At 39.0% G+C, this 25942-nt stretch overlaps 1 protein-coding gene across 2 annotated transcripts in view; it reads right to left on the reverse strand.

Annotated features, from left to right (window-relative positions):
* RSPO3 (R-spondin 3) overlaps positions 1-25942 on the reverse strand; it is a 96884-nt gene that overhangs the window by 58846 nt on the left and 12096 nt on the right. The gene's annotated exons all lie outside the window — the stretch shown is intronic.

The following is a 25942-nucleotide window of genomic DNA, read 5'->3' on the forward strand; positions in this document are numbered from 1 at the left end:
CACATGATATTTACCAGTTGAAATTTACATAATGGTGAAAATGTGATTTACCTTACCAGTAGTTCCAAGTGGATTATACTAAGTATTTATAATATTGAATAACATTTATTATAAGTTGTGTTCAATATTTGATCTGTTAGGAGAGAAGTCTTTGTTTTTGTGCCCTCATCTTTCATTTACTTAAGTGAAATCTACATTTGGTGAGGACATGACCAGTCCATTCTAAGGGCTGCTACTACACATGTTCCTGAGAGTTCCAAGATTTCTGAGAGTCACCAACATGCATGGTGAGACTATTCATTAGCAAGTCTGAGGAAATATAAACAAGTATTTGGAAGATTCATGTTTACTTGAGATCTTCATAACTTTAAACCTTTTTCTAATGACTATTAACTAGTTATAGACGCTTGTGTGTGAGCAGATGAAATTTGCTGACTGAGGGGCATCTCTCATGTAGCTAGTGTTTGGGATGATTTTTTTCTTCTAATGTATTCTCTATTCAAATACAATATTAACATCTTTATTGTCCCTTTAGGAGTGCAGATGGGAATCATCCTGACCCTAAGAGAAGTAGGGCTGATGCACAAGAGGGCAAAGGCATCCCTGTGTCTCTCTCTCTTTTGTTGGTGGGAGGGACCTTCAATTATTAAGTCTGTCTTCACAGTGATGTTTGATTATTGCAAAGACCTTTACTGCAAAAACAAATCCCATCAGGCTTAGTTAGAAAGGGTACACATAAACCCAATCAGCCTTACCACAGGGGCACACGGGTTAGCTGCTGAGAGGTCATTCAGTTGACCAGCATCCTCTGCTTGGAGGAAACCATCCCTGAATCAGCCACAGGAACCACAAGCAGCTCATTCTCATTCCAAGACATTTTGTAAATAAACTGAGGAAATGTGTGGGGGAAGGGAAGCCTGCTTTTCCTGTACATGCTCCTCCATGGGGTGGGGCGGACATATAAAGTGGCACAGGAGGTTTAGACATTACAGGACCTGGGGGACTTGTAAGCGAATACTGCCTTCCAAGGAACAGAGTCATTTTTCATGCCAGTAACTCCACTATTGGAGACTTACAGAAAATATGTACATATTTTAATCAGGGAAAGACCCTAAAAAAGGAAAGGGGGTGAAAACTCCATGTGTTTGGAATCAAATTGATCCATTTCAAAAAGTGATAATTGTAGGTCAAAACCTGTAAAACCTTTCATAAATATTATCCATGGAAAAATAGACCTCAGTTTGAAAGAAAGTCATTCCAAGCTCTGGGAAGCAAGTGACCGAATTGAAATGAAGATGGACTGGATTGGTCCACATCAATGTGTCTCTCTGTCTCTGAGACACAGTTGCTGGAAGGAACAGAAGTGTAAGTTTAAACCCCTTGAAACTTTTGTCAATTATAAGGTTAAAAAGATTAGTTACAAAAATAAACATGATTTACATGTTCTGAGCCTCAAAAATGGATATACGTTGAAATAAATTTTATTTAAAAATTTGGGTTTTGAATGTCTGGAGACTTCTGCAAGAGACCTCTGTATGCATCCCAGGATTAACAATCTTTCCCCAAATTATGAAATGTGCTAAAGTGATCTCGCTCAACCCCCTCTTTAAAACTTTTACTGATGAAATGTAGCACATTCAATTCACACATGGTACTACAATTACTCTTTTTTCCCCCCATATTTTGCTTTTTGAGACAAAAGCTTTTGACAAAAATAGCATTCTTTCCCCTAATTTTCTTCATTCCACTATCACACTGTGTTAATTACTTTGGCATAGCCATTTAGGATATTTTCTAATTATGAGGTTTAACACCTACAACTTTGATCTGCTTTTTCAAGGTTCTGACGACATAGTTTTGAAAAATTAAAGATGTAATTGTTCTTACTGGCGAAGAAAATACCTGTTTGTTTTTAATCAGAGAATTTTGAACATGGGCAGCTACAAATAATGGCAAACATTATTTATTCAGGAAGGGTTAAGTATTATGCTGAGGGAAGCAAGAAAAAAATCGAGACTACAAAGTTCAGATTCTATGATTCTAGATTCTTTTATAGTTGCGTATCATGACATTTTGCTTTCTTGAACCCTGTATAAGGATCACTCAAGTTATGCAGTTGGTATTACACAACTGGATACAAATTTCCCAAACTTCATCTTAAGGGAAGAGTTTTTACTTTTTATATGGAAACCACAGAAAACTTTGGTCTGGATTGACTGTAACAACACTTTCAGCCTTAAAATCTTATAATACTAAGAGAGAAAATAGAACTCTACTTGTCATGCTGTTCCTCCCCGCCCCCCAACTCTAGTAATATCTTCATTTTCTATTTCTGAAGCATTTCTTTTCAAACAATGTTTTGTATTATTATTTTATATGAGCATTGGAGGGATTGGTGGTGGGGAAGTCTCATAGAATATCTAACGTTTGAACTTAATCTTAGAAAATGTATCAAAGTCAGCAGTATGTAAAAGGCCATGGTGAGGCCGGAGGTGGGAACACCACATTCATTCCCATCAAGGAGACTGGCACGAGTTCCATGCAACTGATGCCGAACTAGTAGTGAATGGAGGTATAAGGCATATCAAGAAAAATTTGAAGCACAGGATAGATCTAGATTACAAAACCCCTTGTGGGCTCTCCCAAGGAAATTATTCTGTAGACTTGGAGGACTTAAACCTGGTGAGTGATATAACCACATCTGTATTATTATAGAGGGGAAATTTTCCTGGCAGCATGGCAGGCATGGAAACTAGAAGACTAAAGCAGTGATCGAGGTAAAAAGACAGATGAAAGCTTAAAATACAGCAGAAGTAGTGTAATGTAGTTGGGGGGGATGCATATTCCAAGGATGCTTGGGAGGTGGGATCAATCAAATATGTTGACCCACAGAATGTGGACTGAATACATAAAATAACTTGTGTTTTGCATTTTGGCCAGTAAACAGAATGGAAAGGGACTGCTAAATAAAAGCCTGCAGTTGGAGGGAAGGGCAAGGTACATAGAATAAGAAGGTCTACAAATATAAACATGGTTGGGGTCTTTGATTTCGCAGATTTTGTGAAATATCCAAAAAGTGATGCTTAGTAGATGGAGCTTAATGTTGTGATGGTTCCCAGAGATGAATGTGGGAGTCATTTAATTAGAGAAGACATCTCAAAAGGGGGAGGTTGCCAAAGATGCCAAAAGAAGGAATAGTAGTCCAAATAAGGAAGAGAAAAGATGTATAATCAGCTAATTGTAGTTATAGGGATTCCCTGGTGGCTCAGTGGAAAAGAATCTGCCTGTCAATACAGGAGATGTGGATTCAATCCCTGGGTCAGGAAGATCCCCTGGAGGAGGAAATAGCAACCCACTCCATTATTCTTGCCTGGGAAATCCCACGGACAGACAAGCCTGGTGGGCTATAGTTCATGGGATTGCAAAGAGTTGGACACAACTTAGCTACTAAACAACAACAATTTCAGTAATAGTTTGTATTTCTATATCACTTTTGCTTTCAAACATGCATCTCAGAAGGTTAAATTAGCCATGGAGGGACTCCCCTGCTGGTCCAGTGGTTAAGAATCTGCCTTCCAAAGCAAGGGACTTGAGTTTGATCACTGGTCAAGGAACTAAGATCCCACACTGCAACTACTGAGCCCACACACCACAACTAGAGAAGCCTGGACACTGCAACAAACAGCCAGTGCAATCAGTAAATAAACAAATAAAATAAGCATGGAAATTACTCTTAGTAAGGACAGAAGTTATCACAATTACTTATTTTGGAACCCCAGACTAGGACTCAACGAAATGCTGTAAGCTACCGGACAAATATTGAGTTTAGATCTAAGAGTAGAACTTAGATCTTTGATACCTGACACCAATCTATTTAGGACTTCCCAGGTGGCACAGTGGTGAAGAATCTACTTGCTAATGCAGGAGACACAAGAGATGTGGGTTCGATCCCCAGGTTGGGAATATCCCCCGGAGAAGTGAAATGGTAACCCACTCTAGTATTTTTGTCTGGGGAAATCCCATGGACAGAGAAGCCTGTGGGCTATAGTCCATGTGGTTGCAAAAGAGTTGGACATGACTTAGAGACTAAACAACAGTAAACCAACCTATTTACATATAAGTAAACTTAAATGTGTAACATGGATAAATATAAAGTGAAAAATGGGCAGAATTCATGGAAACTCTAAATTGGGACCTTCTGGTTACAAAGCATCAAATACATGGTGAAATTTGTATGACTTTTCCTAAAATTGGGAAAGAAGAAAGTAGCTTTCCTTAACTTGTATATGAAAGTTAAGTATGAAGAATATATCTTAATGTATAACTTAGACCAATTTTCAGTGTCTGAAACTGTCAACACTATCTGTATAAGTGACTTCAATTTCTCTAGCTATTAAACAAACCTTCCTACTGTTTCTCTGTTTGATAAACTTATGATGCATAACTGATGCAACCATTCCTAAAGGCTCTTGTCATGAAAGGTAATTCAACTTTTTAAATAAAATATCCAGAACATGGAGTTTTAAATGGTACTGTGCATTTGAAAAATACACAATCTTTATATTAGCGTTTAAGATATAAAAAACCAACTGTGGCATTGGAATCTAAGTTTGTTTCTTTAACCATTTAAGTGTAAGTCAACAATTTCCACAACTTTGTGTGTTTATAGCATTAGTTGTGCCCAACTTTTCGTGACCCTATAGACTGCAGCCAGGCAAGAATACTGGAATGAGTTGCCATGGCTTCCTCCAGGTTGGGATCTTCCCAACCCAGGGATCCGAACCTGTGTCTTTTGCAACTCCTTCATTGCAGGTGGATTATTTACTGCTGAGCCACCATGGAAGCCCTTGCCTTACTTTAATTCTCCTCTAAAGCCCAAATGCAAATACTAACATCTACTGTAATTGTTATGCAGAAGGAATCCATTATTGTTTTTGTTCATGTTCAGTTACTCGGTTGTGTCTGACTCTTTGCAACCCCATGGACTGCAGCATGCCAGGTTTTCCTGTCCTTCACCATCTCCCAGAGCTTGCTCAAACTCATGTTCACTGAGTTGGTGATGTTATCCAACCATCTGGTCCTCTGTCATCCCCTTCTCCTCCTGCCTTCTATCTTTTGCAGCATCAGGGTCTTTTCCAATGAGTAGGCTTTTTGTGTAAAGTGGTCGAAGTATTGGAGCTTCAGCATCAGTCCTTCCAATGAATACTCAGAGTTGATTTCCTTTAGGATGGACTGGTTGGATCTCCTTGAGGTCCAAGGGACTCTCAAGAGTCTTCTCCAACACCACAGTTGGAAAGAATCAGTTCTTCAGTGCTCAGCCTTCTTTATGGTCCAGCTCTCACATCCATACATGATTACTGGAAAAACCATACCTTTGACTAGACAGAACTTTGTTGGTAAAGTAATGTCTCTGTTTTTTAATATGCTGTCAAGGTTTGTCATAGCCTTTCCTCCAAGGAGCAAGCATCTGAATTTCATGATTGCAGTAACCATCCATAGTGATTTTGGAGCCCAAGAAAGCAGTCTTTCACTGTTTCTGTTTTTTTGCCCTCTATATGCCATGAGGGCTCCAAAATCACTGCAGATGGTGACTACAGCCATGAAATTAAAAGATGTTTACTCCTTGAAAGAAAAGCTATGACCAACGTAGATAGCATATTAAAAAGCAGAGACATTACTTTGCTAACAAAGGTCCATCTAGTCAAAGGTGTGGTTTTTCCAGTGTCATGTATGGATGTTACTATATATGTATGGATGTTACTTTATAGTTGGACTATAAAGAAAGCTGAGCACCAAACAATTGATGTTTTTGAACTGTGGTGTTGGGGAAGACTCTTAAGAGTCCCTTGGACTGCAAGGAAATCCAACCAGTCCATCCTAAAGGAAATCAGTCCTGAATATTCATTGGAAGGACTGATGTTAAAGCTGAAATTCCAAAACTTTGGCCACCTGATGAGAAGAGCTGACTCATTTGAAAAGACCCTGATGCTGGGAAAGATTGAAGGCTGGAGGAGAAGGGGACGACAGAGGATGAGATGGTTGGATGGCATCACAGACTCAATGGACATGAGTTTGTGTAAACTCCGGGAGTTGGTGATGGACAGGGAGGCCTGGTGTGCTGCAGTCCATGGGGTCACAAAGAGTCGGACACGACTGAGCGACTGAACTGAACTAAACTGATATGCCATGAAATAATGGAACCAGAGGCCATGATCTTCATTTTTTGAATGCTGAGTTTTAAGCCAGCATTTTCCCTCTCCTTTTTTACCTTCATCAAGAGGCTCTTTAGTTCCTCTTAACTTTCCGCCATAAGGGTGGTCTCATCTGCATATCTGAGGTTATTGATATTTCTCCCAGCAATCTTGATTCCAGTTTGTGAGTCATCCAGCCCGGCATTTCATATGATGTACTCTGCATTTAAGTTAAATAAGCAGAGTGACAATATACATCCTTGGTGCACTCCTTTCCCAATTTTGAACCAGTCTGTTTTCCATGTTTGGTTCTGTTTTTTTCTTGATCTTCATACAGGTTTCTCAGGGGGTAGGTAAGGTGGTTTGGTATTTCCATCTCTTTAAGAATTTTCCATAGTTTGTTGTGATCCACACAGTCAAATACTTTGGCATAGTCAATGAAGCCAATATTTTTCTGGAATTCTCTTGCTTTTTTATGATCCAACAGATGTTGGCAATTTGATCTCTGGTTTCTCTGCCATTTCTAAATCCAGCTTGTACATCTGGAAGTTCTCAGTTCACATGCTGCTGAAGCCTGGAGAGGGTTGCCTTGCCCTTTTCCAGGGGATCTTCCCAACCCAGGGATTGAAGCCCGGTGTCCTGCATTGCAGGCAGATTCTTTACCATCTGAGCCACTAGGGAAGCCCAATAATTGATTTTAAATGAATTGCATCTATGAACATATAGTAAAGAAATCAGATTTTATATCACATACATTCTGAGGATGCTTCATTAATTATGAAATAAATCATTCAAAATAATATAATAAAAGCTTCCCTAGGGGACTTCCCTGGTGGTCTGCTGCTTAAGACTTGGCATTCCCAATGCAGTGGGCATGGGTTTCATCCCCAGTTGGGAAACTAGGATCTGGCATGCTGCAAGGCTCAGTCACACACACACACACACACACACAAAGTTTCTTAGGCGCCATTTACTTCAGTTATCAATTCACTTAGAGAAAATGTAGACTTTTTTCCTGCCTAAGTAATAACAGCAAATTTCTATCATATCTTGAGACTTGGTTGTTATAGAATCATTTTTAAGTTTAATGCAATGTTTTGGTCACAGAAAAAGATGTTCCATGGTTCCTCTGGAATGTTTGGCAATATTCACTTTAAGAAAAATCTAATACTAAAAATTTGAATAACTTGGCAGTATCTTTCAAATTTTATTGATTCAACCCCAGAAAATATTGAGAGTCAATGTTTCTTATTTACTTCTAAGTTAAATCTTTTAGGGGAGAAGTGACTATAGTTAAGATCTCTAGAACCATCTGGGCAACTTGGGACTATTAGGTATAACATCAAAATATCAAAAGTTGCTTGAACAAATATGATTACTTATTGTATATATAAGTACAATACTTGTTTACATATAATATTTGCATACGTACTTGTATACATTATTAAATAATGATATCTGGATGAACAGAGGTCTAGCATGCTACTGCTAAGTCACTTCAGTCATGTCCGACTCTGTGCCACCCCATAGACGGAAGCCCACCAGGCTCCCCCGTCCCTGGGATTCTCCAGGAAAGAACACTGGAGTGGGTTGCCATTTCCTTCTCCAAGGTCTAGCATAGTCATCCATTATTATTTTTGACTAATAATTTGTTGAAAGAGTGACATGTTTATATATACATACATATATGTTCTATTGTTGAAATACTGTGTATCATCTGATGATTTTAATGTTTTTGTATACCAATGTTTTAATCATTAAATGAATTAAAATTCACCTATGCTATGTAAATACACAAATGTACACATGTTTTTGTGTTATACACATGACACTCACACATCGTATTTGGTCTTTTATTAAATCAATATTACAAACATTAACTGACATGAAGCAGTTAAAATAATCGAGTCCACCACATCTTTTATCCCAGCGAATCAACTTTTGATACTCTGAAAGTCTATGCCCAGACCAATGGGTTCACAAAATTCCTAGCAATCTCAGAGAAGAATGTATTCACCAGCTGCTGAATATAGCCCAGTTAGGACTCCACCATTATTATGTGGGAAACATACTGTTTTTAATGGAAACTATTTCTTTGAAAACTTGGAAGATCTTTCTCTTTCTCTTACTGAATAATAATTTCCTGAAGGGAGTCTAATATTTATATTCTATAAATACTTTAAAATAAAACCACAGCAATAAAACAGACCTAACATTAAGTAGCAATTAGCTAGACTTTCCACTAAAATCAAGCCAGCTCAAAATATTAAGAACATGGCTAGCAAGTGATGGCAGATATAGATTTCCTGAAATCTAAGATATGATGAATATTTGGAACTAGGTGCCAAGTTGGTGGCCAATGACTGTGCTTTGTCTATCCACAGGCTATAGAATCAGAACTAGAAGTGAAAGATGAAAGTGGGTTGCGTCATGTGTATATATGTATATATAGTATTATATGTAATACATATGTACTTCATAAAATATTACATATGCTATATATACATTATATATCATATGTATGTGTTATTATATATAATATATACATATATATGCTATTATATACACATGTATATAGTAGAGATCAGTGCTAAGGTTTTTAACAAAAATTTCAGATAAATTCTATGTGCCCAACACTACACATGGTGCAGAAAACACAGGAGTGAATAAGACATCTGGTTCCCAATCTCATGATGTTAATCAGTTAATAAGCAAGTCAACAAAGAAATGAAATGATCAAAGATTGTGATGAGTGTTGTGAAGGAAGTTAACAGATGGATAAAGCAGAAAATAACTCTGGGAATCTACTTTAAATACGGTGGTCAGGAAAGGCCCCTTTAAGAAGTTTACCCTTTAGTTGAGACCAGGAGGATGAGAAGGACTCAGCCATGAAAACCTGAGGGCCAGTACTCCAGGTGGAGCCTCAGTCAGTACAAAGACTGTGGGAAAGAACAGGGCACAAGGAATAGCCAAGGGGAACCAATGAGACTGCAGCGCTGTGACTGGTATGAGACGAGGTTAGGAAAGGAGGTTAAAGCCAGATCCTACAGATCCTTAATGACCAAAGGGTCATTGTCTACCAAGACCCTTTAGACTCTGCATTGCTAAGTAGACATCAGAAGGAAAGAACACATTTTTGCCTGACTTAGTCATCCACTTTAATTTTTGCTAATTTTATAGGTTATAGAACAGAACCAACATCTTGTATTCCACACAGGTTTTATTAAGTTTTTAATGCTCTAACTAGACATAACTTAGGAATTTACATTCAGATTCCAATCTCCAAAGAGACTGTACATTATTCTACCTGTACTTTGCTCTTGGGAAGATGTTATTTCATTTTTGTTTCTCCCATCTCTCTGTAGCAGTAATTTTAGTTTTCTTTGGGGTTTAAAATTTTCATTCTATTGTACTGGAGTGTGTGTCAGGGGGAGGGGAGGGGGCCTTGGTAGTGGTGAGGAGAAACAAAAACGTTATGAAATACATAAGATGTCATAAGAACAAACTCTAAAAAAGTAAAACATTCTGCAATCTTGTGTATAATCTTTTTTTTGTATTTTTCTGAATCTTGCCATTAGTGACACATACTGACACAGTCTAATTTCGAACAACAACATTATCGTTTTCACTTATGATCTAACCTTCCTTTTAGAATCCCACTATTATGTTCCTTTTTCTCCCATTAAATGAATTAAATAACCTAAGGGTAATTCCAAAGTTGATTCTTCAAATGCAGTGAAAACCAAATTAGTTTTCATGTGACCTACCAATAGCTGTAGTTGATGCTGAAATTGCAACAAAAAGCATTTGTAGAATCAAAAATAGTGGATTTTTCCCCCTTAACTACAAGCAGAAAATCTATCATAAAGTTAATGCACTCTGCTATGGGTGTAATACATAAGGTACTGAATCAACATCTCCAGCTGTTGGTAAGAGCGGGAGAGCTTCCCCTTCTCCAAGTGGCTATGTTCCCAAGTGGAGGTGACTAGAGGACAAGAAGGCCTGGATGGGGGTAACGGAGACCCAGATTCTGTAGAGAGCCAGGACCTGTTGATGAGTTAGTGGGTGGTAATAGCAGCGTTTTTCATGAGACAGATCCAACAGTGTTCATCCAACAGTGGGAATCATTATGTGCTCTGGTCTGGCTGAGCCATTCCTTTTTTTTTTTAGGAGAGAATTAATTAGAAATCAACATAAACAGAAAATGTGATAGTTTAATGGTAATGAATCTGCATGGGTGTGATTCCATAACTAGCAAGTTTGCATTCTTGAATGAAACAAACTTCAGTTTGTGCTAAAAACAAACTCCACTTTGTTATATTAGGAATAAACTTGGATCTTCTCACCACATAGCATGCTCAAGTAGCATATCTCATGCTGAAGTCTTAGCATAAGCAAACAGCAGGCAAGGGACTTGTGGTATTTTAACAGGCACAAGAAGATGTGCAAATAGTTGGGTATACCATTAAATAAATCCAGCTTTATGCGTGACATCTGAAATCCTGAGCAGAAAGAAAAAAAAAAGTGGATTTTTTTCCCTAGGTTCACAAAATTGCTGACACAACAGAAGGTGCAGACACGCACCTTTGTGAGTAGGATGTGTTTTTGTACTTAAGTGAACTCCTCTCTGCGGCCCTGCCTTGGTCAGAAATGGGGTTTCCACACTTCCTAGAGGAGCACAGGGGCTGGGAGGAGGAGAACTGGCTTCGGACTTAAACAGAGTTCTGACATTTACTAGCTGGAAAACCAGGATGTACCTCTTCATCTAGTTATTCATTTAGATAATTGCGTTTTCTAAACATCCAGACATGGGGTGAGTTGGTGAACATTCAAAGGTGAATAAAACCAATAATCTATGTTGAAGAGTTCACAGTCTGATATTTATTTAGACAACAGATGTGTAACCTCTCTGAACCTAAGCTTCTTTATCTGCAACCTGAGAATATCTACCTGATAGACATGGTGGGGGTGGGGGAAGGGAATTAGTGAGAGCATTTGGAAGCACCTAGCGGCACCCCACTCCACTGCTCTTGCCTGGAAAATCCCATGGATGGAGGAGCCTGGTGGGCTGCCGTCTGTGAGGTTGCACAGAGTCGGACACAACCGAAGTGACTCACTTTCACTTTTCACTTTCATGCATTGGAGGAGGAAATGGCAACCCACTCCAGTGTTCTTGCCTGGAGAATCCCAGGGACGGGGGAGCCTGGTGGGCTGCCGTCTATGGGGTCGCACAGAGTCGGATACGACTGGGGCGACTTAGCAGCAGCAGCAGCAGCACTATTACAGGTGTGTGTGCATATGTCCGACTCTGTGTGACCCTATGGACTGTAGCCCACCAGGTTCCTCTGTCCATGGGTTTCTCCAGGCAAGAAAACTGGAGTGAGTTGTCATTCCCTCCTCCAGGGTACCTTCCCGACCCAGCCATTGAATCCATGTCTCTTATGTCTCCTACACTGGCAGACAGTTTCTTTACCACTAGTGCCACCCGGGAAGCCCACTCTTCTAGGTACTTGTTACAGATCAGTAAGTGTAAGACATTTTGTTTTACCTCAGAAGTACCAACCACATGGTTGTATTATGTCCACTCTTATTCAAGGCGGCTGGGAGCTTTGGTCAATAATAACTCTTCAAAAGCCTCCAAGAAGGAGACAGGAGATTTGGGGAACCCTGAAGAGCCAAGGACTCACTAGCAGTCATAGAGAGGGGCTATGGGACTAGCTATAGGGGCTATAAGGACTGCAGACACAGCTTTTAATGAATATCCAAGATGGTCTTACACAACATTTTGAGCAAGAAGTCCTCTGGGACTCTAGCAACCCACTGAAGACAAGAACCTACTTAAACAGATGGAAAGAGGTCAGGCATGCCATGGAAATGGTACCAGAATGATAGCAGAGAACTTGAAGGTTCTAGAGTATGTCCAGACTAATGTCTAGACTAAACTTCGCTATGTGTGAAAACGACCTGCAGTACTTGTTAATAATGCAGATGCACAGGTTTCACGCCAAAACTCTTTGATTTTGGGAGTGAAGAGGCAGGTTTAGGTGGCTCCATTTATAACAAGTGTGACGCAGATGATACTCACATCATACTCTCAGTATAATATCATGGCCATCCTCCCAACTAGGTTCTTATTCAGTGATTACTGGAAATTCTCTACTAGGGACCGAGAGACAAAACATGGTCCCTGGCTCAAGAATTCTATAATACCATAGTAAAATAGTCTGTTTATATACTGAGGGCTGTAAATATATAGTTTAGAAATGAAGTACAGCAGACATTAAAAGGTAGGCGCAATTACTGATGGTTGAGGTATTTGAAGATTGCAGAGAGCAATTAGGAATAGTTATGGGACTTGACGGAAGAGAAGAACTTAGACAAATGGAAAGAGAAGGAATGTTATGAACAGGAATGTTCATAACACGAATATAAAAAGAATATTTGGGACAATGGTGAATATAAAGCTGTGGAATTTTAAGGGATCTTAGAGCTCTTCCTTCTTTCTTAAATTTCAAATGAGAACACTGACATCCATAAAGTTAACCAGCTTCCAGCTGATAGAATCATAAACCTTTGGAACTTTAGAGGGATTTAGTTCAAACAGTTTCCCCAGAACAGTCTATTTAATCATGTTTAGTAAAACAAATCTTATGATATCTGGGGGCAAACAATATAATAATTTTACAGCATCCCATCATACTGAACATATTAAAACGTCTCCTCACAGTGAACGTAAATCTGTCTTTCACAAAGTTCATGTGTTTAGTCGCTCAGTAGTGCCCAGCTCTTTGTGACTCCATGGACTATAGCCCACCAGGCTCCTCTGTCCATAGGATTTTCCCAGAAAGAATACTGGAGTGGGTTGTCATTCTCTTCTCCAGAGGGTCTTCCTGAATCAGGGATTGAAGCTGGGTATCCTGCATTGCAGGCAGATTCTTTACCATCTGAGCCACCAGGGAAGCCCTCATTTGACAATACTTCCCAAGTAATCCAACATACCAAATGAACTTAATTAGTTAAATATCTTTCTTTGGGGTGTTTTAAAAACAAAGATCATGGCGTCTGGTCCCATCACTTCATGGGAAATAGATGGGGAAACAGTGGAAACAGTGTCAGACTTTATTTTTGGGGGCTCCAAAATCACTGCAGATGCTGGTTGCAGCCATGAAATTAAAAGATGCTTACTCCTTGGAAGGAAAGTTATGACCAACCTAGATAGCATATTAAAAAGCAGAGACATTACTTTGCCAACCAAGGTCCGTCTAGTCAAGGCTATGGTTTTTCCCATGGTCATGTATGGATGTGAGAGTTGGACTGTAAAGAAAGCTGAGCGCCGAAGAATTGATGCTTTTGAACTGTGGTGTTGGAGAAGACTCTTGAGTCCCTTGGACTGCAAGGAGATCCAACCAGTCCATTCTAAAGGAGATCAATCCTGGGTGTTCATTGGAAGGACTGATGCTAAAGCTGAAACTCCAATACTTTGGCCACCTCATGCGACGAGTTGACTCACTGGAAAAGACTCTAATGCTAGGAAGAATTGGGGGTGGGAGGAGATGGGGACGACAGACAATGAGATGGCTGGATGGCATCAGGGACTCGATGGACATGAGTTTGAGTGAACTCCGGGAGTTGGTGACGGACAGGGAGGCCTGGCGTGCTGTGATTCATGGGGTCGCAGAGTTGGACACGACTGAGCGACTGAACTGAACTGAACTGAGGGGTCCTTTGAAGCATACTAATAGGTTGGAGCAAAAGTAATTATGGTTTTGGACCCTGAATTTTAAATCATTATAACTAGGCTCAAACACATTTTTATTAATCAAAATAGTAACCATTACAATCAAGACATTTTTGCCAATGAGAAATAAGTTTGTTTATTCCTATAGCATAAAAATCCATGCTTTGGGATTTGGTGAACTCTTGGAAATTATTTTCTGAGTCCTGTTGGTTGTGGAAGCATTTTCCCTGCAAAAAAATTGTCGAGATGCTTGAAGTGGTAGTCAGTTGGCAAGAGGTCAGGTGAATATGGTGGAGGAGGTAAAACTTCATAGCCCAATTCATTCAACTTTTGAACCATTGGTTGTGTGACATGCAGTCAGCCGTTGTTGTGGAGAAGAATTGGGCCCTTTCTGTTGACCAATGCCAAACTCAGGTATTGCAGTTTTCAGTGCATCTCGTTGATTTGCTGAGCATACTTCTCAGATGTAATGGTTTCACTGGGATTCAGAAAGCTGTAGTGGATCAGAAAGGCAGCAGACTACCTAACAGTGACCATGAACTTTTTTGGTGCAAGTTTGGCTTTAAGAAGTGCTTTAGAGCTTCTTCTCAGTCCAACCACTGAACTGGCCATCAACAGTTGTCATATAAAATTCACTTTTTGTCACATGTCACAATCCAACTGAGAAATGGTTCATTGTTGTTGTGTAGAATAAGAGAAGATGACACCTCAAAACAACTACTGTTTTGATTTGTGGTCAGCTCATGAGGCACCCACTTCTTGAGGTTTTTCACCTTTCCAATCTGCTTCAAATGCTAAAGAACTGTAGAATAGTCGACATTGAGTTCTTTGGCAATTTCTGATGTAGTTTTAAGAGGATCAGCTTCGATGATCCTCTCAGTTGGTCTTTATCAACTTTCAATGGCCGGCCACTGCAGTCCTCATCTTCAAGGCTCTAATCTCCTTCACAAAACTTGACCCACCTCTGCACTGTATGTTCAGTAGCAGTTTTTGGGCCAAAGGAGTTGCTGATGTTGCAAGTTGTCTCTGCTGCTTTATGAATCCATTTTGAACTCAAATAAGAAAACGGCTTGAATTTGCTTTGTCTAACATCATTTCCATAGTCTAAAATACATATGAAATAAACAGCAAGTAATAATTCATTAGTGAAAAACATAAAGCAAGAAATTCACATTAAAATGATGCAGAACATAACCACATTTTAAGAATGTATTCCAATATCAAATGGCAAAGTTCAACAATACAAAACCAAAATTACTTTTGCACCAACCTAATATCATAGACCACACTCAATATGCTTTCTGTTTTCCTTAAGACAGTTTGTCAAAAAAAAAAAAAGACAGTTTGTCAGACAATACCTGGTGCCTAGGATGGAAAGATAGATAATACCTAGGGGTGTCAAGTATGGCTAGCGATTATAAACTAGGTTAAGCCAGCGTGGTAAACTCTGTGTACAAACCAGGTAGAAAGTAAACACCTAGGTGGCAGACCTTACATTTGAGCTGGATTGTGAGAAATAAGGAGAAACTGGGTGGGGGGTTTGAATTTAATCTTAAATGTAATCTGGACGGACTGTTTATGGACAAATCCAAGACATGGTCTAACTTGGTTTTGAGTGACTCCTCTTTGATGGTGAAGAAGAGATGCACTGGAGAAGGGAGACCAAAGTTGAGGGAGTCAGTAGGATGTTCTGTTCTGTACCTGGCACTAGTGTCAGCTCAATTAGTACAGCATTAATAGGATGTTAAAAAGAAAGCACAGATCTTAAAGTTATTTCCAAAGAAGATGGGCCGGACTGACAGGATTTGACAATTAGTTTTCAATGGGCAAATGAAGGAGTAATACATGTTGAGTTGGGGGTTTCTAACTTGGGAGACCAGTCATGAAACGATGTGGTAACTGAGATAAGGGAATTCAGATATCAAGCTAGAAGGACAGGTGGTGAGGGAGGGAGAAGAGTAGGTAAAAATGACTGTTTTATTTTGAGGTCCTGGGGCTTGGACTTGTTTTATTTCTCTTTGTGTATCCCAAAGCCATAGCACAGGCATATTAACAGGTTCACAACACCATAAAGAATAGTACCCTAACTCCCTTCATTTTATTAAAAAGAAAATTCAAACCCCAAAAAGCAAAAGCTGAGGTTTATGGAGTTTGGTGCCTTGACAAGGATCTCCTAGCATTAGTGGCACTCTTCAGGGTTTGTTTTTTTTTTTTTTTTGGTTTGACTGGAATGTAAAATTTGTGGAGAAAAATAGAGGGGAAAGAAAGTTAAGACTAAACATAGGAAGCAGGCCAAGGAGTTGACCATGACGATAACAAGGATACATCATGGTTTTGAAAGGTGATGGGACTTCAGGAAAAGTTGTTCTTGCATTATATGAGTTCAGAACACAAAGCTGGGAATCACAGTGCTTGTGATCCAGCAGTTTAATCATTACACCTGAGCATGTGAGAACTTAGGAATGGAATCTAAGAGTTCTCCAAAACCAAAGAGAGCTAAAATGCTGACACTAAGTGTAATTTCTTACAGGATCAATATCCCATTACACTTTCCAGTGTTTGAGATCATTCCCTGATGTTCATTTCCCTGTGATTAGTCATTGTGGAGACAGGTCTTGGAAAGTTAGTCATTAATATTGCCCAGAGTAGGAGCACAGACACTTGACTGTTATACCTCTGATATTCTATCTTCCTCATTGGATGAAAGAAATGTTCCTGTGGTCCATGACAAGTGATCACTCTCCACTGAGACTATAGAGCCAAAATCTTTAGTAATAAAAAGAGATCCAAATTGGTTCATCTTCCATCATGCCCCCAATAAGCATGTTACTTTGGATACTGTATCATCAGAAAGCTCTCAGTCAGTTTTAATCAGGAAGCTAATTTCAAGGTCCTAATTCATGACCTTATATATAACAAAAGTAAAGGATTATAGACAATGAAATAACAAAATGGGAAAGTATTTTATCTTTAATAATTTTATTTTTTATTTTTATTTATTTTTTATTGGAGGCTAATTATTTTACAATATTATATTGGTTGGTTTTGCCATACATTGACATGAATAATTTTATAAATTAATATATTACTATGAATCTTTATTTTTAGTTTCTTTTAGCTTATAAGGACTATTGAGGGAGTCATGGGTTTAGAATTTTATTCTTAGATTTAAAAGCATTTCTGTTCATTCTTTAAAATGGTCCCCCTGTTGGGGTGCCCTTTTCCCTCAGAATTTCCCCACATCCCACCTCCCAGGATGAGCTCACGCTTGGGTATTACAACGGGAAAGGTCCTTAAAGAACCACCAATTCACCTTTTCAATCAGTAAGAGTAATCTCATCCATAACAAAGATTTCCCCTAATTTATATGCCTTTGTTGTCAGACTCAAAGAAAATTTTATTAATAGCTGTAATTTCACAGGAAGATAAAAGAAGATTCTGCCAATGCAGGAAAGGCTATAAACTTGTAGTAAAACAAAAGACATATTCCCCTGTAAGAAACCTGAGGCTGAGGTTTGCCACTTACCACCTTTATGATGTTTTTACAAATCACTTAACATCTTTGAGCGTTATCTGTAAAGTGAGGATGGTAAAACCTGCTCTCCTCATTTCATAGAGTATTGAAAAAATCAAGAGAAATATGAAAAAGTGCTTATAAGTTATACAAAATTATTAGGTTGGCCAAAATTCATCTGGGTTTTTCCATAAGATGTAAGATGTTCCAGAGTATCTTATGGAAAAACCTGAGTGAAACTTTTGGCCAAGCTAATATATTGATATGTTGTTGTTAATAATGGGCATGATGGTAATCTACCATCTCAGAGCCAGATTTGAACTTACCATTCCCAGGAATAGAATAAGAATACATTTGACGAGAAAACTGACAAATTTATTTTATGGGAATATGTATAATTGAGTTTTTTTTAAAATTGTGTCCTCTTGTGAGTCTTGTTACACTAGGGACTTTTTAAGGTTTAGATCTTGTTGTAAGAAAATGAAGAGATTGTGAAATAAATAGCCAGTGAACACATAATTTTCTTTGAAATGACCTTAATTAAACAAATAGGAAATCAGATTGCTGGAAGATCCACAGAGCACTTCTCTGGAATATCAGTCCTTGGAACCATCTGCTGTGCGGTGTTTGGTGTTACAGAATGGCCACAGGAGTTGTTTCTACTCTTGGCTCCACTGCAGAGTGAGTTTGGTCAAGTAATTCACTTCTCTGGCCTCTCTTTTTCCTCTTAAGTTACATAAGGGAATTATACCACAGACATAATTTCCCCCAATCTTCCTAGCTATTAAAACATGTTGTACACCTAATCCACATGGCTCTTTCTCTAGTATTCTCAATTTCAGTAAATGGTACCACCCATTGGCTAGAGCCAGAGAGCCAAGCGCCCTCCCCATTCTTATCTCCAGTCCCTTTGCTATGAACAGAGCTCACATCTTCCCATTTCCTACCACCACTTCTACTCCTGTTGAGCAGTGACAGTGGACTTTTCAGAACAGTAGCTGTGATCTTATCAGGCCCCTGCTGTAACAACAGTTGAAAGGCTTCTATTCTACTTCCCAAGTAACCATTTCTGCCAGTTAGCCCAGTTTACTCTTTCAACCTCACTTGTCTAAGAAGGCATTAGTAATTCTGTCTCAGTAGCAGAAAGAGAATTTCCCTCAGTTAAACCTCCTCTGGCCTTCTTGGTTAATGGACTTAATGAAAAGCAGAGTGTAATGGAGAAAATAGTGCTTCAGGCTAGAAGATCTGGGAACACACTTAGTTCTACCCTTGCTGACTATGTCATTTTGATTTGTTTCCTAATTAGTTTAAGCCTCAGTTTCTTCATTTCTAAAACAGTTAACTCTATATTGATATTGCACAAGACTGGGGTGAAGGTTACATGAGATAACACATATAAAACGCCTGAGGGTCACCTCTCTTTACGCAAAACCCTTCACAAGTTAGTAATAACACACAGAAAAGAAGTGGGTCATGTGATTTTCAGGAATCTGAATTCTAGCAACTGATAGACTTCAAGCTATCAATTGATGTTAGGAAAGATCACTAACAGACTTACATAGAAATCCAAATAACTTGCTGACATGCATTTGCCAAACTGGTGCTTTAAGTATTAATAGATCTGATTGTATCTTTCATGTAGTGGTCAAAGGTTACCATAAAAGGTTTGGAAAATGCCTCTGAGATAAGAGCAAAAATGCACTATGTTTAAACACACAATATTTTAATGTTTGTTTGATAAAAGTAATTCCAGTTAATGAACCAGTGTGTAAGTTCAACTATAGAAATTGTTCAGTGCCAAAAAAAGAAATTCACTCAGCTAAACCATGCTGCTCCATTACAAGCTTTACCTAACAATGCCAACCACTTTTATGGCTTGCATGGCAAACTTCCTATGATTGTCACAAAGGTCATGCTAAATGATGACTCCTGTTCATCGGTCATAAATTTTCAAACAAGAAAATACCAGGAGACTCAATAAATTCCAGTGTTTTCTGTTGATCTGTCTTCTACTTTCCTGTGTTTTCCTTACAGTATGTCTGCTATCCTTATTTTCCAGAGAAAAACCTGGATGTTCATTAGGCTTATTTGTAAACAATTTGATTTCCAGTTCTATTTAAACAAGCCCTAAAAAAGAAAAGCTATATAGGTTAGAGTGTCTTGTTAATCAGGCTTATTTGTAAACAATTTGATTTCCAGTTACATTTATGCAAGCCTTTAAAAAGAAAAGTTATACGGCTTAGAGTGCTTAACAGTTCTCATTTATTGCAAGCCAAATATTGTTTAATTCTGGTTTCATGTTTCTTTTTTCCTTAACCATTGTGATGTGCTACTAAGGCAGGTTTCACGTGTGCTTTGCTCACTTTTGTAACCTCAGCACATACTAAACATTCAATAAATAACTGTTGACTGAATAAATTTATGCTGTTTTAATAAGGGCTAAGTTTAATTCAACTTTTCCCCCAAAAGAACTTCTTTTCCATTTGTTAGTTTTTAAAAATATGATCTAAAAAACCCCATGAAAGTACAAAGAGAAACTTATGCTGCATTCAAGCCCTAACTCCATATTCTTGAAGTTTTGATGAATAGTTGTCAAGTTTAGAGAATGTTACAAGGAGGAAAGGGAAAGTTCTTTGATCTTACTGTTGCAGGGACTTCAAGATCAGTCTCCTGCTTTCAAATAAAAGAAAGATTAAAAATTAGATTTCATAATGGCTGCAACTGAATCACAGACTAAATGATTTGTCTAAATTATACATCAGAGTGTTAATCAGAAATCAATTCACCCACCCTCTAGTGTGGCATTTCTCTAACCATAGTCCAAACTCACAAAGATCAAGATTCTAAAAAGCCAAGGAAAAAGATATTCTCCTTCAATTAAGTTTATCAAGTTTCCATTTCATCTTCCTTAAACCTCTTTTTATTTTCTTTGCTAAATCATCAACAAATACAGGATTCAAGTGGGATCCAACTGGAGACTCAGCATCAAATGGTTGTCATAATAAGTTAGACTCAAAACAAGGAGAAGTAAAATCTCATTGTAGATATTTTAATAACATTCTTTATAGAGCATTGTTTTTCTAAAATGATTTTCAGCAGAAAAAAAAAATCTTACGGAAAGTGAAGAAAAATCCTACTCCTATAAAGAAGAAAAAATTACATATACTAATAAATCTTAGATTGTGACTTATCAATATAGAAACTGAATGAAAATTCTTTGCTTTTTATATTTTAATGTAGGCCTTAAATCATCAAGGGAAGGAGGAAACAATAATTGGTGTAAAGGATGAATACCTTTTCTAATCAAGTGTCACAGTAATCATCAATATAGTGGAATTGATTTAAAATTCAGTCAGTGAAGCCTCCAGTGCTTTAAATTACTTAGCTGGGTAATCCCCTAGTATATAAAACACTTGAACATGCCATGCAAATAGGAAATCACAAAAGTGGACTAGTGCTCTTCCACCCACTGAGGCTAGGGTACCACCCTGTTTTAACAAGTAATATTTGATATAAGCATTAGAGCTTAGCCATTATCCTTTTTAGTAGTCCTTGAATAATATAGAAATGAGAACTTACATCAGATAGGATCTCAGGTGTATGACTTCATTTTGTTGGGAATATGGAGAAATAGCTAAGAACTGCATTTGACTGGCAGGGTTGATAAAAAAAAATCTGTAATTGCCCCTCACTTTTTATTAAATCATTAAAAACACCAGTAGCCAAGTTTTACTGCTGCTGCTGCATCGCTTCAGTCGTGTCCGACTCTGTGTGACCCCATAGACGGCAGCCCACCAGGCTCCCCCATCCCTGGGATTCTCCAGGCAAGAACACTGGAGAATCCCAGGGACGGGGGAGCCTGGTGGGCTGCCGTCTATGTTTTACTATTCTCAATTTAATCGAACTTCTTTCCCCTACATTCTGTGTACATTAAAACATGTCATCTCTCTGGTGATAACTTAAAATAATATTTTGCAGCTCAGGTTACATAGAGTTCAATCTAACTCTTGTCTTGATTTTTTTTCCCCTTCATCTTTTTCTCTAGTGTCCCATATCGGAATCTGTGCATCAGATAGCATAAGGCTTGTTGTTGCAAACATTAATAAGATCTATCATTTGGGAACACTTACACTTTGTTTCATCTCTAATGGAAAAGATTTCTCTAAATATTTACACCAGAACAGTTGTCAGAATGAATCCTGCAAAATTGCTGGCATACTCCCAGGAGCAGGGAGCTGGTGTTGGGGGGAGGGGGGATTCCTGGTCCCTGGTTGTCTAATCTTAAGCAGTCCTAGATTTTCAGGAAGCTTCTTGCTGGAACATGAGGGGTTTGTATTAACAAATAGGTACTTCAGTGTGTAGACCAACTCAAGTGAAGTATCTGAACAGCCACTTTCATTTATTGCTCTTATAAAAATGGCTCTCCATTGGCTTTAGGTTTAAAGTAAAAGGGACGGTTTAGGTTTCAGAGACCCAGCAAACAAATTGTACATGAGGAAAGAATCTCGTACAGGAAGTATGAAGAAACACTGAAATCATTTTATGCAATGGCCCTCAAGGTGCTTTAATATATAGAAATGTCTTGTTCCCTCCATGAATTGCTAAGCAAGAGAGTCACCATGCAAGAGTTAGACAGGAGAGAAGTGAAACCTGCCAGGATAAATGCCAAGATAAATGTAGCAGTGTTTTATAAATTAACTATGCTGTCTGTGTGTTTGTTTTTTCTTTGGAAGAGCCTAAAATTAAGGCTATCCGACTCATCTTAGTAATGGTTTAGAATTTGAGGAGTGGATGAGGAAGTAAGTTTGGGCTAGAAAGGGCAGAGAAAATATCCTGCACTGGAAAATCTCGCCAATTTTCACTTGAAATGTCTTTTTATCTGATGAACGATGGTACTTCTGCCCCCAAAGTCTATGAATGAAGTAGTTTGGTTAAAAAATGATTCCACAAAGGTTTCTGGGTTTGTAAGCACTCCATTATAGTATGGGCAGTTTATTAAGTTCAAAGGCAAACAGTTGACAATGAATTTGAGAAAGTCAATGAGATGTCCACGTGGGTACTGAAAACAGTAGAAGCAGCCTGAAATGGTCTAGAGCTACTTTTGCTGGAAATCTCCCTTATTCTATTAGAAATTAAACATTGAGGTATTGGCACATAATGCTCACAAGTCTGAAAACACATACAAATTAGGGCTGGCTCCTGGAGGCTCCATGCTCGGTAGAATGGCACATGCTATTGATTGTACTAGGGCCAAGAATGCATCGACATGATCCTGCAAGTCTAGCTGGCTTCCAAGAGAATACCACTGATCTATGTTAAAAGCTTGGATTTACATCAAGCTCTGGACGGAACTGGAATGCCGGATGGATGTCTTAGAAATATGCTACAGGAGACACTGCCCATTTTAAATTACATTAGTCTTTGTAGAGGGGGCTACAAGTTAACATCTTAATATTGGCATCAAATAAGTGTGTGAATTGAGACCAGAGGGGCTTAAGGATACTACCTTTGGGCTTTACTTCTTGTTACCTAATAAAGTAATGAGGGTCCTTTTAAACTTAGATCAACAAATTGGTCTTACATTGGAAAATAAGACTGAAATCTGTAAGAGACAAATCTTTAGGGACTCAATGAAAAGTCAAACTGTTAGTTGCTCAGTTGTGTCTGACCCTTTGCGACCCCATGGACTGTAGCCTACCAGGCTCCTCTGTCCATGGGGTTCTCCAGGCAAGAATACTGGAGTAGGTGGCCATCCCCTTCTCTAGGGGGTCTTCTCATCCTAGGGACTGAACCCAAGTCTCCCACATTGAAGGCAGATTCTTTACTGTCTGAGCCACCAGGGGAGCGGCTCAACATGTGGTCCTTTAGTTTGTGGCCAGGCAACATTCAGGTTCAGGTTCAGTTTCAGTTCAGTCGCTCAGTCCTGTCCAACTCTCTGCGACCCCATGGACTGCAGCACTCCAGGCCTCCCTGTCCATCACCAACTCCCGGAGTTTACTCAAACTCATGTCCATTGAGTCAGTGATGCCATCCAACCATCTCATCCTCTGTTGTCCCCTTCTCCTCCTGCCTTCAATCTTTCCCAGCATCAGGGTCTTTTCAAATGAGTCAGCTCTTCGCATCAGGTGACCAAAGTATTGGAGTTTCAGCTTCAACATCAGTCCTTCTAATGAATATTCAGGACTGATCTCCTCTAGGATGGACTGGTTGGATCTCCTTGCAGTCCAAGGGACTCTCAAGAGTCTCTCAAGACTCTCAAGAGTCAGGCAACATTAGTCTCTATATCTTTTGTATTTCATGGCAGAAACTACATGTCATCAAAAGGTATGACACAGTAAGCACATTTTGCTGCTAAATTTCCAAAAGTTAAGGTTCTTCCATTCTTAAATCAGCTCATGGTCAAATTTAAGACGAAAGAAAATCAAATACATGATTTCACTAAACTGATATCATATTGATAGCAGATCATGATAACTCTTTGGCAAAGGGCATGAGGTCACAGTTTACTTGCCCAGTGTTACCTGGAGGTTGCCAGTTGCCACAGAAGGTTGGCAAGAATAAGAATCTGACTTCCTGCCTTTCTGTGGATTTAAAAAAAGCAATATCACCCATCCACATGTTTAAACAAAGAGAGACTCAGGTCACAGGAGTCTAAGGTTTAAGATCATAGGAGTACTGAAATATACTGACGTCATTCTGAATCATAAAAGAATGTCAGACTCACCATATTTAGGACACTGATCAGTGGGGACTCAGTGTCTTTGTTCAATTAAAGATCCAACACTTGAGGTGACAGAGTAACCTTTGTGGGTATTTGAGGCAACGCCCATAGTTTCAAAGGTGAATTTTCACTGAGATTATTAAGGATAGATATATATGTGCTACTTGAATATTTTCATATAGAAAGGTTTAACAATCTTCTCCCATGCTAAGTTGCTTCAGGCATGCCTGACTCTTTGTGACCCTGTGGACTCTAGCCCTCCAGGCTCCTTTGTTCATGGGATTCTCCAGGCGGGAATACTGGAGTGGGTTTCCATGTCCTCCTCCAGGGGATCTTCCCGACCCAGGGATCGAACCAACTTCTCTTACATCTTCTGCATTGGCAGGAGGGTTCTTTACCCCTAGAGCTTCTACTTTCTAACATATTGAGAGTTTAGAATCAGAGCACCACTTAGCTCTTAATAATTTTGATTTAGCTACTGACAGCACCACACCTCAAAATGGTATTGTTTTCAGTAAAAGAAATCCTAAGTTTGCTCTTGGTCTTTTCCTAGCTCTAGAAGTTTTAGAGCTCCTATCCTGTGTAATGTACTTCTATTTTCTTATTTCCAAATATTACTTCAGTAATATTATATCTAAATTGACCTTAGGATGTTTACAAAGATCCTTTCCCTTCCCTTCCCATCCTAATCGGACACCTCTTGTACAAAGACTCAGGCTGCATTCCTTGAGTTCTTTTTATCTACTCAGGAAGGGAGGAGGAGAGCTTGCAGTGGTGACAGCTGGAACTCTGTATGTGTGGTTTGCCCTCATGCAGACAGACAAGGTGGTTTATAAGATGACCGTGATTTGCACTGGGCACGTATACTGGCGGCATGTTTCCATCTCGTGCAAGCGTAGGGTGAATAACCTATTGAGGAAAAAAATTGGTGGAAAAGCATTGTTTTCTGGTGGGTTTCCTGCTGTCTGTAACTCACGATTGCTCCCAATCCCTAGGGACAAGTAACTAGGTCTGACCACGGAGTAATGGCTCAAGCGTGCCGTGATGACCCTCTGCCCCCAAAGCCTGGCTTTCCTCAGTCTAATTGCTTTTGGCAATTGTGGTTATTGGGATTTGGCCTAGTGACTCCCTGGAACCCAAATTCTCCCAAGGACCCCCCTTAACAAGCAGAATTAAGTCTGACAGGAAGCTCAGACTTCCACTTCACTTTTACATGGAGTTTTCCCTGGTTTATGGCAAGGCCTGAACATCGTTTGTGGGCTAGAAAAGAATAATAAAAAAGATTTAATGAAGATAACCACTTAAAGAAGAGCAAATTAGGAGGGAAGTAAGAACAGTAAGCTTAAGAATAAACAACCTACTTCACCCATTAAGATAGAGTTAAAACTTTGCTGTTTATAGTAGTTTCATTGATCACCAGTAGTCAATCTAAAGTTAGTCAGGAATTGTAGAAATCATAAAAGAAAAAGATGTTCATTTCTTATTAGAGCTTATTTCCTAACCATTTCGCTTTTCCTGAAAACAAAGAGGACTCTAGGGCACAATCATCCGGTAATACATGAAAATAGTTGTTTATGATTACGTAGCTCTGAAAAAGTATCTTTGGTGTGGCTGATAACCTCATCTTCCATCCTATTTACTGCCTCCCTCACCCCTGCTGTAGTTCAACAGCAAGCACTCTGACTCCTGAATCCACTTCTCCTGGCAGCAAGGAGAATCCACTTCTCTTGGTTCCTGTCAGGGAAACCAACAGCAGTATCTGTTACACTCTCCAACAT

This window comes from Moschus berezovskii, chromosome 10 (assembly GCF_049115385.1).
Source record: "Moschus berezovskii isolate FMDL1 chromosome 10, NW_MosBer_1.0, whole genome shotgun sequence".
In the NCBI taxonomy this organism is placed as follows: Eukaryota; Metazoa; Chordata; class Mammalia; order Artiodactyla; family Moschidae; genus Moschus; species Moschus berezovskii.